Source organism: Protopterus annectens, chromosome 16.part0 (genome assembly GCF_019279795.1).
Source record: "Protopterus annectens isolate FY-2018-M chromosome 16.part0, PAN1.0, whole genome shotgun sequence".
Classification (NCBI taxonomy): domain Eukaryota; kingdom Metazoa; phylum Chordata; order Ceratodontiformes; family Protopteridae; genus Protopterus; species Protopterus annectens.
In genome coordinates this window covers 760,334,736-760,349,334 of record NC_056750.1, presented here as the reverse complement: position 1 = coordinate 760,349,334, position 14,599 = coordinate 760,334,736, and positions in this window count along the sequence as shown.

Sequence of the window (14,599 nt, the reverse complement as noted above, 5' to 3'; positions counted from 1 at the left end):
AAAAAACAAAAAAAATAATCCTTGTTTTCCCGCCTTCTTCGACTAGTTTAGACCAGTTTACAGGCATTGCTGTATTCTGGGCTGTGGTGTAGTTCCTATGTTGTCCATTACCTTACTTGGATAGAAGGAAGTTTCTTTGCTCACCAGTGGGAGTGGGGAGCCTTGAGCAGCCTACCTGTCCTTGGGGGAAGTGACCTCAGCACAAGAAGCTGTAGTAATTGGTTGTTTGGGACCATTCGTAGCTCTTTTTTTGTAGTTCACTGTTTAAAATCCGCATTTGCACGGCTTTGCGCGGTCGTGCGCATAGCGCAGCGCCCGTTAAACAAGGTTAAACTTTTTCTGGCTCCACCAAGTCTGCTCTTCAAATTTTCCCTTAAGGAAGCTCTACTCTTAGTATAACCAGACTACTCACTGTATTACAAGCCTAGCACTTGTTCTCAATACTTCTCTACTAAGTAAGCACTCTCGTACTAAGTAAAGCACTACATCTACTTACCACCCCTGTGAATACCCACTTCCCTTAAAGGTTTACCACTCCCTTATACTGTTCTAGCATGTCGAGTGGTAAATTACTGGCATTGTCTCCAGTTCAGCTGGTCAATATGGGCATCTTGAGACAATGCTACAATTGTCTCATGTACACAGACAACCCTCTCCTCCTCCCAACAAACACAAATACGTGTGAGAGATGCAACTATATAGCCAAACTGGAGGCTGAACTCTCTCAACCCAGGGCTGGCATGACCAGACAGGAGGAGATGGCAACCACACACACAACAATCCCAGTCTCACATAGACCTACCACAACTGCAAACCAAACACATAAAAACACAAAGACATACCCGGAGGCTCTAATAAAAAACTTACCAAAACAACAGAGGCTCCCAAAGCAGACATCCAAAAATCCACCACCTCAAAACAAAACACATGCAACACATACTTCAATAAATCAGTGTGTCGACCAATCGCAGCCCTTAAGGCCAAACACCTTGCCTGATAGACTAGTAATAGGTGACTCCATAGTCAGACACACTGATGTCCCACTGACCAGGCTGAACAAGGAGAAGGTGACTGTGAGCTGTCTATCGGGGACTAGGATCCGCCACATAACACACGCACTCAGGTCACTCCAAAGCAAGTACAAATATGACTCCGTCATTGTCCATGCTGGTGTGAATGACCTGAGATGTACCTCCCTGGACTACATGAAAAGAGACATAGAGGAACTCTCCGATTATGTAGCCCAGGCTGGTATGACCCTGACCCTGAGCAGCATCTTGCCCTCACCAAGAATGATACCACAATACAAAGACAAGATGATCAGCTTTAACAATTGGCTCGAGTACTGGTGTTATTCCAAGGGGATCCAATGTCTGTCTGCCTGGGATGATATGTTGGACAAGCCACGCTGCTTCGCAAGGGATGGCTTACACCTGTCACCACTGGGCTTCCGAATATTGGCTAAGGCTCTTGCCACCCCCCATAGTGCCTTTTTTAGGCAAGGCTCAAAAGACAAACCCACCTCCTTAGAAAACAAAAATGGAATAAAACTAAGGGTAATGCTGCTCAATGCCAGAAGTCTAAATCTCAAGATGCAGGCACTTGATGCACTCCTCAGCATGGAGAACATCGACATCTGTGCAGTAACTGAAACCTGGTTCAAGGCTCCTGAGAGCACCCCAGCACTACCAGGCTATACCTTGTATCATGCTTTTCGGCCCCAAAACCCAGACCGAACCACAAAGGGAGGGGGAGTGTCCATATTCATAAAGGACACCCACACCTCCAGGTTAGTAGCAACACATGAAGCATCAGAGACCATACAGGTGCAACTAACCATAGGCAAAACTGCTGTACAACTGGTAGCATGTTACAGACCACCCTCCCAATCTCAAGAACCCCACTCAGCCTTCCTGAAGACATTGGAGGATATGAATGTATCACAAAATACCATCATACTGGGAGACTTCAACTACCCAAACATAGATTGGGTACATTATTCTAGCCCTAATACCCTAGCCCAAAGGTTCCTGGAATTCATAAATTCAAATGCACTGGAACAACTAGTCACCTCTCCCACTAGGGGAGATAATATACTAGACCTGATCATCACAAACATGGGGACAAAATGCTCCACACCAGAAGTATACCCCTCACTAGTGAGATCTGACCACAAACTAATCACCCTGGATATACATATCCCACCTCCACCCCCAGCACAAAAGACCACAGTGAAAAACTTCTCAAAAGCAGACTTCACTCTTCTTAAGACGGAGATGGTATCCTTTAAGCCCACTGTGCCAGTGGATACCACATCCCGCAATGCCGTATCCTTCACAAATGCTTTCTATGGACATATCCAAGAATGCATGGATCATGCAATCCCAAACAAATCCAAGTCCCCCTCCACCAAATGTAAGCGTCCTGTCTGGTGGACCTCAGCCATAAACAAATTGTATAACAAAAGAAGGAAGCTACTGCACGTCAGAGCGAAATCCCACGAAGGGAAGACGTCTCTGATCAACATTAGCAGAAAACTACGTTCTCTCATAAAAACATCCAAGGCAAACTTTGAGAGAAAAATCGCTAAGGACACTAAAGATAACCACAAAGCCTTCTTCAGCTATGTTAGAAACCTGGACGGAAACCCTCAGATATGGTCAGAGTTGGTTCACAACAACAAAAAATACACTGAACCCACAGATATTGCTAACATTCTGGCTGACAGGTTCAGTGCAAATTTCTTGCCTCCTTCACCCCCAAAAGAAGAAATACTTATCTAAGCTGAATGTAATCTCCCTGTTATCTCAGATGTCCAAGTGAGAACCGCCCTAAACAAAGCAAAAAACACAGCATCAATGGGACCTGATGGTATCCCGGGGTGCGTGTTACATGAACTCCAAGAGGAGCTAAACCCACACCTAAAAATGCTATTTAACCTTAGCCTTACTTCAGTATATGTACCTGTACACTGGCGTACAGCAACAGTGGTCCCACTCCACAAGGGGGATGCCTCTACAGACCCTGGAAACTACTGCCCCATAAGCTTAACTAGCCTGGTATGCAAAGCTATGGAAAGAATCATTATGGAACTCATAAACAGAGACATAGGGGACCTACAGACACTTGACCCCACCCAGTTCGGCTTTGTGAAGGGCAGATCCTGCCTTTTAAACCTGGTTGACTTTTTTGAAACAGTCACTAGAGCCATTGATGAGGGCAAAGCAGTCCATACAGCATACCTGGACTTGGCTAAGGCCTTCGACACAATACCCCACTCAGGCATCATAGATAAGCTAAACAGCTTAAAAGTAAACCCTTATGTCACTAGATGGGTTGCAAACTGGTTAAAGGACAGAACCCATAAAGTTAAAATTGCTGGAGCAATGTCAGACTCAAAGCCAGTCACAAGTGGTGTCCCACAGGGATCTGTCCTGGGACCCCTCTTGTTCGGCATTTATTTCTCAGATGTTAAAGCAAACATGGGAGGGCTGTGGCTGACAAAGTTCGCAGATGACTGCAAACTAGGCGCCATAGTCGATACACCAGCAGACACACACATCCTACAAAAAGGCCTCACTGAAACGGACAACTGGTGCCATAGTCACGGCCTTAAACTAAATGCCAAAAATGTATAGTCATCCCTTTTGGAAAAACAAAGTACCCACAAATTATCACATAGACAGAAACCCACTGAGTATGGAAAAAGTAATCAGAGACCTAGGGACCCAAGTAGACAGCAACCTCTCATTTGACACCCACGTTGCCAAAGTGGTTAGAAAAACATTCTACCTTGCACACCTCATCATGAAGGGATTCACATCCAGATCCAAGGATGTCATTGTACCCCTATATTCCTCCCTCATCAGACCCATGATTGAGTACAATGCCCCATTTGGTATGTACCTCACCTGGCACTTGAAACAGCTGGAGAGACCACAAAAGTACCTCACCAAAAGGATCAAGGGTCTCCAACATATGTCTTATTCTGCCAGACTAAAGAAACTTCAGCTCTATTCAGTAGCATACCACCTGCTCAGAGGTGATCTCTGCCTGACGTACAAGGCCATGTCCAATCAGGATTTGATGGACATGCTCCACCTCAAAAAATCCGAATCCATCAGGACCACGAGAGATAAAGACTTAAACCTCGGGACAAGTATGAATATGACATGCTGGAGGGATAGATTCATAACCCAGAGGCTTCCCATGCTTTGGAACAGGATCCCAGTTCATATTAGGCAGAGCCCCTCACTGACTCTCTTCAAGAGAAATCTTGATGAGTGGATGGGAGATCGAAAGTTTACCCCAGGGGTCACATCTGTGTCACTGCTAGACAGGGGCACAGTAAACTAATTCTATTATATAAGGGGACCTTCACTGTGTCACTACTAGACAGAGGCACAGTATTCTAGATTTATTCTGTACATTTTTGTACCATTTCATGGGGTGGCAAAAGCCACATCACTATGGCTAGGCTTACAAATGCCCCAGGGCAGATAGCCTAGTACTATACTATGAAACTATGAAACTATAAAATACTTTGCCCATGTGATCCCTCCACACCTAACCCCTGCCTCAATAGCTCTGCCACTGAAACTATTACTTTTCTCACTCCTCGTCCATTGCATTCATCAAAAACCTAACTCAAAAGAATGACACCATCTTTAAGTGCACCTCACTCTCTCCATCAGCCCACCTTACCTCCTTCTCACTAAAGCCAGTCCCCACAGCATACATAAAATCACTTCTCAGCAAACTCAAACATGCTTCCCACCTGCTGACAATCTACCTTCCATCTTCCTAAAACTTGCCACAAACTCCATTGCATATCCTGTCTCAATACTAATCAATAGTTATATCAAAGAATCCATAGTCCCTGATATCTGGAAGAAATTCTACACCATTCCCTTATACAGAGGAGGGAACTCCACTGACCCCTCTAACTTCAGGCCTATAGCCATCCTGTCTCCCTTATCAAAAATACTTGAGAAGTGTATACACAAACAATTATTAAATTATCCCCTCCAGAAAAGCCTACTAACCCCTACACAACATGGCTTCTGACCTAACCATGGCACAGCCACCACACTAATATCTTTCACACACCTGTCTCCAATACCCTAGACAATAACAGAGTACCCTCCTTCCTATTTGTTGACCTCTCTAAAGCCATCTACACTGTCTCTCACAACAAGCTTCTGTCAAAGCTATCAGACCTCAATCTCTCCAACTCTATTTCCTGGTTCTCTAGCTACCTTTCTAACAGTCTTCAGTCAGTCAAGTTTTATACTGCCCCCCCCTTTCCTCACAGTCGAAACCCGGGGTCCCACCAGGCTCAATTCTTGGACCTCACTTTATAATATCTTCACTAACAACCTCTGTACTTCTGTCCCTATCTCCTCTCTAATACAATATGCAAATGACTACTATAATCTCCTCCTCTGACAACCTCTCCCAGCTGCTCACCCTAACCAAAGAAACACTCCACTCTGCTGAAAGACTGCTAACTAGCAACCAACTCCTGCTGAATCCAAAAAGAAAAAAGAAAAAAACAAGCTTCTCCTCTTCTTACCCAAATCTCTCTCTCATTACAAATCTACCTTCACTATGACTTCCCTCAATAACACAGTCATCAAGACCAAACCTCATGCAATACTACTAGGATTAATAATTGATGATCAACTAAAAATCAATCTACACATGCTACAATCCATCAAAAAACCCACCCAAAACTAGGCTTGCTTTATAGGAGCAACAAATTCCTCACACAAGAATCCGAACTCTCTCTACCTCAGACCTACCGCCTACTGAGCCTATTATATGCCCCAATACTCCATAACCTACAAACCAACCTTATGTCCAAGCTTGAACTTACATACAACAAAATTCTTAGATTTGCTGCAAATCCACCCTATTGCTCATACCATTGCTTATCTTTAAAAAAAACTTCAGTGGCTCGAATTCCATCTTCCTCCCTCAACTGCAACTCTATCTTAAACAAACCTAACTCCTACTCGGGTCCCACAGCTATTATCTCTCTCTACTCTCCTAATTCCAGTCCTGGAGATTTACAAGTCGAAACAAAATATTGGCAAACTTCTATATAGTTACTCCATTGCCAACTGTTAGAACAAACTCCCTCTGTCCCAAAGAACTATTCCTACTACAACCAGCTTCAAAATCTCTTAAAAGACCACCTACTTAACTCTAGGACTTGCTCTTGCCATAACCCTGCATAAATTACCCTGCCCTCCCTCCAGCCCCCCCCCCAAAAAAAACAGTTACCCTACTACACACTACTCTTAAGTAAATTCTACTTGTATTATACTAATCCGTATACCTTTTTAATGATCCCCACTTCCTGTGTGATGCACAAACCCATTCCTACTTCTAACTGAGGATCTTAGCTTAACTTTTACCTCTTACTAATATCACTTTTTTGCTAACTTCTGCTGTTATTTTGTACTGTATATACCTATCTGCAATTTTTCTAAATCATTTTGTTTATGACTCTTTGTATAATTATGTTTTTAAGTTTGATTTATGAATCGTATAATTATGTTGACTTTCTAAGTTTCTTTCATTTCATTTTTATTTAGGGAGCTTTCCTCTCTGGGTCTCTGCTGAAAAAGGGCTTGGCTCAGTTGGACTAAACCGGTCAACAAATGTCAAAATAAATAAAACGACTTAATGAAATGGCACTCCACAGTCCCATAACATACAAGCAGATGGCGATAAAACACATTTCTACTAAAAATCACGCGGTATAACCATAGCTAACTGTTTAAAGGGCCACACACTGGCACAGGAGGTAGGTTTGTGCTGTGTCATAGCAGGAGGTTGAGTAGTTTGATTCCCGGCTTGGGTGCCTTCTGTGTGGAACCTGCATGTCCTCCCTTTGTTTGTTTTTTTCTTTCCCTGGTGCTCTGCCCCCCCCCCCCCCACATTCCGAAGACATGCAACAGGTGGACCAAGCACTCTCACTTGTCTGTAGCTGTAAGTGTGAGTGTATTTGTGTAGTATGGAAAAACAACTGTGGCAGGGCTAGAACCACCCAGTGGTATTAGCATTGCCTCTAGATGGTTGTCACTGTTGAGGTGGCACCCAGACTCTATATGCAAGTAATGGGAAAAAGTGATTGCAGCTGGATGGATCACAATTTCTGCAATAACTTCATGATCCTTTTATGTAGTTATGGTCCTGTTTCTCTACATCTTCAGGAGTGCTGTTTGGTAGAGAGATGTACGAAACCTAGCTTTTTCATTCTCACATTATGTGGGATGGATAATGCACCACAGGGCATATAACAGTTTCTTTATTCTACTTCAATGTTAAATGCACGTAAAGAACAATCTTCTCCTTTCTTCCTCAATAAGGGTTACATTTCAAGAGAGTCCCCTTTTCCCTTATTTTTCCTACTAGTCACTGAACCTCAGGACACAATAGACATAGGACAGAAGTACGAATGAGATGGTAAGTAAAAATTATGTTTTCACAAAGCACAAATGACAGAATTGTTCTTAAATGCTGCACACAAAATGCTTGTCATAAATAGGTATTTACTATCGTCTACATTTCTCAAACTCTGACAAATTGTAATCTAAGAAGAGTGCATGTTAGTATTAGCTCTATAGCAAATCAAAATGGTATCGCAAAATGTTGCTTTTGACAACTTGTACACATTTAGTTTACAAGAAAATCTATACAACTTAGTACCAGACTGTGAATTTAAGACAGTTTAAAAACATGTCTGACCACGTCTAGTAAGAGTTTGTACAAAGCTAAGCATTTCTGGGCACCCCCCACTGATTTGCATTTCACTCAGTTTTGTAACGTGTTGTCTTTGCAGTGTAAATCAGGGCTACAGAAAACAATTACATTTGTTTTATACAAACTGTTGTTTATTTTTATTTTCCAAATTAGTCATAACAGTTCAGCCACTGTAGAAATGTTCAAAACAAGTGCTGTAAAGGAATGAGCTCCCTGGCCATACTGGACTTTAGTTTTGCTTTTGTTGAGGAAGGGGTTCACTTCCAAACTCCATTTTGAAAGTAATAGTCATACATATTCATTGCAATTCTGAATGCTGGGCCAATTCACCTAAGACAGAAATATTTTGTGCAGACATTTATTTTTGAAAGGTGCTCAGAGACTTATTACAATCTAAATTTGGGCATTTAGAGGGATCTCATTGTCAGATGCTGTCTATAATGTAATTTGCATTTTTTTTTCTCTATATAGACTAAAGTTGCCTATTATTAATGTGTGTTTTGCACTAATTACTTTCTCTTTTATTTTTATGGTTTTCTCTAATCCAGGAGATTACTCAGAATGATTAATAATGTAACAATACTATGATAAATACCATAGCAGATTTATTGAAACTTGGCCTGATGTTGCTTTGATATTTATTATGGCCTGCTTAGCACTGACATGCATTAGAAAAGGGATGCATTGTAAATGATAGCAAATGCGATAGTGAAAGGCAGCACACTGCTACAGTGGTCATGCTCTATGCATTCATATGACTATTGTGGCGAGCCTAATATGGGACCATAATGATTAAGGTGTTAGCCTGTAGACACAAAGTACAGGGTTTAATTCTCACATTTGGTCCCCATCTGGTTATTGTTTTTTTCATATAATAGTCTGCAGACTGCTTATCTAGTAATTGCCTATGAAGCAAAAGGTTATCGCATTTGTTGACTTTTATATCAAGTTTGTACATTTCTTCTGGGTAGCAGACCCCATGCCAAACTTGTATATCAAAATAAGTTTCCCTAGTGCTATATTTTTTGATGATCAGTGTCGTAATTTTATATTTTAGACAACAAAAGGCCAGATGGTGTCACGGAAATAAAACAATGACAATGTGAAAAGCAAAAATCAAATGATTAATGAGTTGTGTACAGAATATGTAGAATTATGCTAGTGATTTGTCAAATAAAATGCAGCTTCCACAGTTTGCTTAGGATTTTTGCCACCCACACCTGCTGCACCATTCTCTACAAGATTTCCTGCTTTTGTCCTTGTATATAGCACTTAACATAAACAGAAGAACTCTGATACAGTACAATGTGCAATGCAATTTAACATTATTGCAAATACGTGCACATTTTGGGCAATTCAGAAATACAGGTAGCATGAATGAGCTATGGTAAAAATTGTTTAAAATGTAGATCATGCAAATGACTACATGATGACCTGTAAATGGAAAACCTATTACAAAGTGAGCCAAGTGAAGTATTCAAATGTGGGGAGTTAAGATGGTGGACTGATTTATAGACATGTAAAAAAAAACACTTCACAGTTGTGTTGGGCAACTTTATGCACTAAGACCTACAGTTTGCATGACTCCATCTGTTAGGAATGGCTTCAGCAGTAGCATGACAGGTTTTCTTGACAGACAATTTAGACACCAGCACTGTTACTCCTCCTCCTTTCAGCTGCTCCTGTTTAGGGCTCAACACAGATAGACACCAGCACTGGCACTACTGCACATTATACCAGCCACAACCCCAGGCTACAGGGCAGTGTATCGATCAGCATCACTGTACATCATACACCACCACAGCCACACAGTGTTTCTGCGGCCAGGCCACAGTCAGCATCACTTGCACTGTTAGGTGGGTCACCGTGATAAGTGACTACACCATTGTAATGTGGCATATGGAAACATGACCTAATCATGGGAATGAAATGTTATTATGGGAGCTGTGAAGGAATCAGGAATCATGTCATCTATAATAGTGGTAGGAATGGCAGTTTGGGACTATCACTAGTAAACAACTGCCCCCACACCCTCACAGACAAAAATTAAGTACAGGTGTGCCAAAGTCTTGCATATTCCTTCTATGAGCATCTGCTTTCCTCCATTTCCACTCCCATTGTGATATGTGACACCTGTGGAACCCCCATCATGTGACACTTTCCAATCAATTACCAGTAACCAACCTCTTCATAGGATGTATAAGACAGCACATCCATCACTCATTATGGACATTAAGAATGCCTCCTGTATGTAAAGTAACTGTTCCCCAAAATTGCCTTTTTCAAATCCTGTGAGTGATATTTCACAAGATAACAGCTGTATGGCATACCACACTAACAAGGGACAACTAGCACGGAAAGGAAGCTAGTGAGGCCATTTACTCTTGAAGTCTTGGAACTGCTGGCAATGTGCAGTGTACTATACATAGTAAGCTATGCAAACTCTGCAGATGTTGCATAGCATGGGGGCAAGTGACGATTTGGCTGGTACACAAAGCCTGACAGTGCAGTGTGCTATATTACACTGCACATGAGTGATGAGTGTGCATCCATGTGTAGGGGACAACCATTTTCTTCTCTAAGTAGACCTGACTGAGTGATGATGGATGTGTCAGATATAGGGAAATGCACAGAAACTTTCAGGAGTGCCTGATAGGATGAAATGATGACCCTCTTTAGAAAGCAGATGCCTGTCATGAGCTGGAAATCTGCTGAACAATTCCAATGGAGTCTCTTCATTCTGTGAGTAATATAGAAACTGGTACAGTAACCTGAGGCACTGCCAATCTCATCTGTTTCACCAATCATAGGCAGCGGTTTTGGAAACAGAGACAGAAATTCACTATAATTTTATTCATCAGCAGGATCTTCTGGTATCTTCACTGTTGAGTTTATATAACAATACATACTTTGTTGCGTTTATTTGGGGGGGGGGCAGAGCATCAGTTGGAAATGGTTAGTTGTTGCAGAACATGGAAACATCTCCCCAGTAGAAGAATGTGTAAATGATTTGTGATAGTCCAGGTTATACCTGCATTTTTGCTTTTATTATACATGCACCTTTTTTTCCATTCTCTCATCCTTCTGCAGGTTCAGCTGTGGAAGCGAGGGACCAGCCTCTTGGTCATGGCTGGATACTGCATCTGGCAGTGGGTCACCAGTGGCTGCCAGGCAGAAGTGCAAATATTTCTCTGTTGTAGGTGACCTAGAAGAGTGCAAGTCAGTGATATATATTCCTGGAGGTAGCTAAGTCTTGATGTACTGCAAAGAATTGTAGATTGACTGTCTGACTGATAGGTTGGTTGATTTAATTTTATTTATGGGGGTAGAGCACTGATTAAATTTGACCATTTGGAGACTCAGCCTGATTTACATACATTGTAACAGCAGTTAAGTAAGATTAAATAGATAACATATAAGTAGGATCAGGAGTGTATAATGTATCATACAGGTGTTACAGCTGTAGGTAAGATTAAACATGCAAGTAGGATCAGGAGTGTACAATGTATCATACATGTGTTACAGGTGTAGGTAAGATTAAACAGCTAACATGTAATTAGGATCAGCAGTGTATAATGTATCATACAGGTGTTACAGCTGTAGGTAAGATTAAATGTGCAAGTAGGATCAGGAGTGTACAATGTATCATACAGGTGTTACAGGTGTAGGTAAGATTAAACATGCAAGTAGGATCAGGAGTGTACAATGTATCATACAGGTGTTACAGGTGTAGGTAAGATTAAACAGCTAACATGTAAGTAGGATCAGGAGTGTATAATGTATGATGCAGGTGTTACAGGTTTAGGTAAGATTAAACATGCAAGTAGGATCAGGAGTGTACATTGTATCATACAGGTGTTACAGGTGTAGGTAAGATTAAACAGCTAACATATAAGTACAATGAGGAGTGTATAATGTATCATACAGGTGTTACAGGTGTAGGTAAGATTAAATAGATAACATATAAGTAGGATGAGGAGTGTATAATGGGTCATACAGGTTAAAGTAAGATTAAACAGCTAACATATAAGTAGGATGAGGAGTGTATAATGTATCATACAGATGTTGCAGGCGTAGGTAAGATTAAACAGCTAACATATAAATAGGATCAGGAGTGTATCATGTATCATACAGGTGTTATAGGTGTAAGTAAGATTAAACAGATAACATATAAGTAGGATCAGGAGTGTATAATGTATCATACAGGTGAGGCAAATATGGTCCAGCCAAAAGAATGGCAGTAGTATATAGTATGAGTAGGTAACACTCATTGGTTAACCATCTAGGACCACTGGACATTCAGGTGCCATTCGGGTGCAATGTATGATTAAGTGACTTGTGCAGGGTCACACAGTAGGCAAACATAGAATTGTTATACTACATACCATACTATATATATTTTCTTTCACATTCCATCTCTCTCTCTCTCTTTCCCTCTCTTTTTTTTTTTTGGATCAGCTATTTTTTTTGTTGGGGGGGTGTTAGCTGTGGTTGAATTCAGTAAGTAAGAGTGAACACCCTATGAGTAGGTGAATATTATAGGGTCACACAGACCCTGTGATGTGTACTTTATGGAAATTCCACACAGAAACAGAAAAATACATATTATCCATTGTATCTTGAGATTTTGTGGTTTATAAGTGCATCAGAATCCTGTTATATGTTATTATATTTAACGTTGGTATATAGATCCCAAAATAGCAATCATGAGGCTTTCATGTTTACATGATTTTGTTTTTTGGGTCTATTCCTTTCATTCCTACAATGTTTATGAGGGATTTTTATGAGGGAATTCTTATTTCAAAATACTTCACAATACTGTTAACAACTCGAGTTGCTGGCAATCATTATGTATATTTATGGGGTCTATATTACATTACCAAAGTTTCAAAACTTTAAATATGATATGGTCGACACCACATAATCAAAATCTTGAAACATCTAAAAATGTAATAAAACACAGCAACCTGCAAAAACAGACCATTTAAATGTTCTGCACCCCACACACCCCCTGCTGCTTAAATATACCAACTCTGAAATTGCACTACAGTGCAGAAAAGGGAAATCTTCCCTTTCCGCACTGTACGGAGAACTCCATTAAAAGATTCGAACTTTAAAGAATGCAACAATTTAGTGTATATGTTTCAAAAAAGAGGATATCTGAACTATCTATTGAATGAGTTAGTGGTGGAAGTACAAAGTAAAAGAAATTGAGGCCATTTTAAACCTATTTTGTTTAATGGGGGTAAGTTGCAGAATCTGTCTAATAATATAGTTAGTGAAGCTCATTCCACCAGTATCCCTACTAACCTGACACACAAGTTTAACACAGCTTTCATTACTACTTATAATTCGGAACATCATACTTTGAGGTGGATTTTAAGGAAAAACTGGCCAATATTGACAGAGGACCCTTTATTAAGGAAGAATGTGGATAATTTCCCACCTATAGTATATGGGAGGGGTTTTAACTTTAAGAATTTATTGGAAAAAGATAGGGAGAGGGTAAAATCAAGTAAATTGCATGTGGGTATGAAAAAATGTGGATCATGCCATTATTGTTCCAAAATAAATGAAGAGAGTGCTTTTAACATTAGGAGAAAGAACACAAATTAAGAAGCAATTATAATTGTATTAGTAAAGCAGTTGTATACATCACAACTTGTTGTTTTTGCCCATGTTTTTATGTGGGGAAAAACAGAAAGTTTAATCAGAGAATTTGCGAACATGAGTATAGCATAAAAAAACAGAATCTAAGTAATCTTTTGGCAAAACATATCCAGGAATATGTTGAACATCAATTTAAATACATGGTAATAGACAGTATTCAGGAAAAGAGAAGGGGATGACCAAGTACCTTACACCTTGAGAGAAAATAATTTACATGCCAGCTGATTCTAAGTGCTGACAGCTGGCCAGGATTAAATAAATACTGCTCTACTGCATACTTACTAAAATTAAAAGCTTTGGAAAGGAACAACTTGTTATGAATGTCATAAATTGATTTTGCAATGAAGTAATGGGATAAATGCTGTCACTCAGTTGTTAAATAATATGTTTGAGAGGAGGGGTAGTTGTCTGGGAATCAATGGGAACCTTTATGGATGATATAAAATGGGCGGGCTATTTGAATGGATTGTCTGATGAAGTTCTGTATTAATGGAATGAAAGCACTTATTTTATTGTGTTTTTATATTTTTGTGGTTACATTAAAACCTTAGATTTATTATTTGGATCAGTTGTTCTCCATTTCTGCCATTTGTGCTTGACTTGGTTGGTGGCTTCTTGGTCTCTGCATTAGTTTGTTCATTTCTTTATGGCAGCTGGGAGCAAACTGGTAGCTCCAGACCAGTTTACCTGAATGGGGGAGGGATGATATGGAAAAAAGTATTGGTAACCTGAGAGTTTTGATAAAGCAATTGAACCAGAGAACGAATAATTTACAACAACAACTGGGTTTTGGTCCAGACAGCGCTCAGGGGACTGTTATTTCCACATATGCTGTACCTTTTACAAATATGTGACATACAATTACATCTACTGGATGTGATGTACCAAGCAAAAATGGTAACACCCACTTACCTTCTATCTCTCGTTGGATGGAGAACACTAATACATCTATTTTAGTAAATCAACCCACCATAAATAACATGCATAGTGACAGGGTTGAAGCTGAAATGGATAGACTAAATTTGCTATTTCGTGAAGTGCCTAAATTAAAGTATTGGTTACAAACGGATTTTAATTTGGGGAGAAAAGAACCTCTGAACCAAACACACTTGATGGTAAGCTCCATGAATTTGATTATAAATTAATGAAATATAGA